Source organism: Schistocerca nitens, chromosome 1 (assembly GCF_023898315.1).
Source record: "Schistocerca nitens isolate TAMUIC-IGC-003100 chromosome 1, iqSchNite1.1, whole genome shotgun sequence".
NCBI classification, from domain to species: domain Eukaryota; kingdom Metazoa; phylum Arthropoda; class Insecta; order Orthoptera; family Acrididae; genus Schistocerca; species Schistocerca nitens.
This window is the reverse complement of record NC_064614.1, coordinates 797,338,286-797,341,840: the sequence shown is the minus strand read 5'-3', so window position 1 is coordinate 797,341,840 and position 3,555 is coordinate 797,338,286. Positions and strand designations below refer to the sequence as shown.

The following is a 3,555-nucleotide window of genomic DNA, read 5'->3' as shown; positions in this document are numbered from 1 at the left end:
GTGGGCCGAACCACTAGCTAGTGCTATTAGGGCTAAGCACAGCGATTAAAGAGAACATGCACTGCTCTGCAGTACAACTGGTGTATGGGGAACAATCACGACTTCCCACCAAACTCATCCTTACTAAACCACAGCGACTTCCTATTACAGAGGCCACGACTGAGTCCAATCAGCAGCTACAAAGAAGGACGGCAGAAGTAAATCCCACGGTACCATAGAATCACAGAGATAAAACGATCTTAGACGACATCGCAAGTCTGGTTGAGAGACGACGGTATACGGCCATCATATACTGGAACCTACAACGTTCTCCAGAGAGTCATACACGCCTTCAAAACAGAACAGAATGGCAAGAAAAGAGACGGGTCACTCGAACGTCACAAACCAGAACACATAGAGGAGTCACATACGATCCAGCCACCCAAATCCACAGTTTCAACGTCCACCAACATGGAGAGTACACATCTGTCTCCTTTTCACATGCCCTCAGACTCAGAAGTGCAGGAAGAAGCTTCGGGCACTCCACTGGATCGGTGGAGGCCGCGCCCACCATCATCTCTGCGACCAGTGGTGATCGCACAAGCCTGCAGAATGGTGAAACATCAGTTCATTTGCATTCCCAGTCTTCCTGGTTTCAAACGGGCAAGGAGGCCTTGGTGTAGCGATCTCGGCAGTTGACGCATCAGTTGTAAACAGTGACATCTGTTTCAGTCCATGATATCTTTAGTTTTCTAGTTCTTTGTCTTGTTGTGCTAAACGCGGAATACTGTTTTGTGTCACATGTTGTAAAGCATAAACTGAATGTGTAATAAATGTGTGATGTTCAAACTACTCTCGAATCATTCGGTGTAGAGTCACAGCTTGCCAAGCAAACAAAAGTTCTAACACTACTTTTATTTTGATGTTCTGTGGTCTGCTGTTTTGCTAGTGAAATTTTGTTGTTGACTTTAGTTCTGTAAGCGACGAAGTAGTCCAAAGAGAATGTAAAGTTTCTGATATAGATATAGATGTCATAGATGATTCTCAGACCCACACTCGAAATTTCTAACAGAAAGAAATATGTTTAGTAAAAAATTGCCACTGCACTCACAGCCCAATTGCAGACGTGAGTAAGATGATAAATTAATTAGATTTTTCCATCGGGTGGGAACGGCGTGAATTTTTATTAAACGGTAACAGCACAGCACATTTCCTTAAAGGTAAACAAGTATGAATACGTAACTATCACGCTGATTAAAATTAAAAATACACAAAACACCTGATCATTCTCGTTGTTCATGTTCATTGTAGCTGTAATTACGTGGTTGGTGTATCATTGTGACTTTAGAGGTTTGCAATGTAATAACCGAATTAATAAAAGTCGTTTTGCCATGATTACACTAACTTTATAGCTAATTTTATCAAGTAGTTTATGTGACAAATTGTGTGTATATTCACTTGAACAATAAAATCCTAGAAGTGCTTCGCATATGTCACTCCACACATCAGGAAGTATCTGAGGTACAATAGCTATTCCAATGCGAAATAATTTTAACGTAAATCACTTCAGTTCATAGTAACCAGAGGGCAAATGCTAGCCTTTCTTGTGGTTGTGTTGCTTGTCAGTTACTACAGTTGAGCTTTTAAATTTATCCCTCAATTATAATGAGAAACCAATAAGTGTCAACCGAGTAATGTGTAAAATTTTGGAATAATGCTAAGAAATCCTACAGCTGCCATTCGATATTGAGTGCACTACCTCCAAGCATTTCACACTTGCATAGAAATTCATACACCTTGGCTTGCATTCTTTTCCTACATTATTTTGCTTGCTTCGTCAAAATTAACAAGCTCACCATGTAGACTAATCCTGTCTGAATACCACAGTTTTTTATCGTTTCTACAATTAATGTCGTATCGAGTAAAATCTGCGTGGCGAATATTAGCACAAAAAACAATAACACAATGTTCCTAAATTTAGGTTGGAAATCCGTTGGTTCGATAATAGTGAGGAACTGAATGGCGAACTGATGGGGCTTTCCTTCAACTACATTTGAGCTTCCAGCACCCAATAAGTCTGACTTGTTACGTGAAGTAAAAGAAGAGCCACATCACTAGGGTCATAACAGGATGCAGTAGACCTTTAGCAAAGAAACTAAGTGTAGACCAGTAACAAAAATGATTAGCAGGAAAAGAGTCCGACACTAACAAGTAAGTACAAAGGGCGTTCAAAAAGTTTTGCGCAGTCGTCTCTAATTTTTTGTATTTTGTGCAGGAAGAGAATGAAAGTGTGAGTCTGTGGATTTCCTGCAGCGTCATGACCTACACTGGATCAACACAGCTGTGAGCCATGTGAATGGGTGGGGGTCACTTCTGTGCAGGTCTCCGGTGTTGTAATAGTTCCTGGCGACGGTGCAGGCCAATAGCAGCTCAGATAAACAATAGAAAAGTGACTTCACTCGTAGTGTCACTGTGAGGCAGCCACACCCCCTCTCAGCACGTGATGAGTATGGCTTGTGGTACACAGCAGCAACTAGCTGATGGCCAATGGGCCCTGTGTTCAGCTTGAAGTGTAATCTTATTTGTCTCGACACCGTCCTCCAACTTGTACGTTTGTAAATTAATCTTGCGTATTCTGTTTGCAAAACCATCTACTGATTTAGTATGCCTCTTCGTGAAATACTTAATTGACCACAATAAAACGTCATGTTTATTTGCATTTTATACTACTGTATGAGTCTTCCCGCAAGTAATTAAATGTACATGCTGCAGGAGTCCAGTCCCAGACTCCTGCAGCCGTCAGGAGAGAGCCAGGCGAAATGGCATCGTGAGATCCTAATTACGCTTGAGAGCGCCAAGAAAACATCACTGTCAATAACGCATTTATTAGGCAGAAATACAGGTTTGTCTTCCAAAGCACCGCACCTCAGCCGGGCTGGTAGAAGCTTTGCCTGGTCCCGAGTTAGAGTCTCGGTCCGCCACACAGTTTTAATCTGCCAGCAAGTTTCATATCAGCGCACACTCCGCTGCAGAGTGAAAATCTCATTCTGGAAACATCCCCCAGGCTGTGGCTAAGCCATGTCTCCGCAATATCCTTTCTTTCAGGAGTGCTAGTTCTGCAAGGTTCGCAGGAGAGCTTCTGTAAAGTTTGGAAGGTAGGAGACGAGTTACTGGCAGAAGTAAAGCTGTGAGGACGGGGCGTGAGTCGTGCTTGGGTAGCTCAGTTGGTAGAGCATTTGCCCGCGGAAGGCAAAGGTCCCGAGTTCGAGTCTCGGTCCGGCACACAGTTTTAATCTGCCAGGAAGTTTCATGTCAGCGCACACTCCGCTGCAGAGTGAAAATCTCATTCAGGAAAAATGTTCCCTGTTTGGACGAGTCTCGTTTCAAATTGTATCGAGCGGATGGATGTGTACGGGTATGGAGACAACCTCATGAATCTATGGACCCTGCATGTCAGCAGGGGACTGTTCGAGCTAGTGGAGGCTCTGTAACGGTGTGGGCGTGTGCTGTTGGAGTGATATGGGACCCCTGATACGTCCAGATACGACTCTGACAGATGACACATACGTAAGCATC

The 3,555-nt window shown here is 43.3% G+C and overlaps 1 non-coding gene across 1 annotated transcript; it reads left to right on the top strand.

Moving 5' to 3' along the window:
- The first annotated feature begins 3,187 nt into the window (after window positions 1–3,187).
- Trnap-cgg (transfer RNA proline (anticodon CGG)) lies at window positions 3,188–3,262 on the top strand. The gene has a single exon. It is a non-coding gene; the product is annotated as a tRNA-Pro (tRNA).
- The last annotated feature ends 293 nt before the right edge of the window (window positions 3,263–3,555 follow it).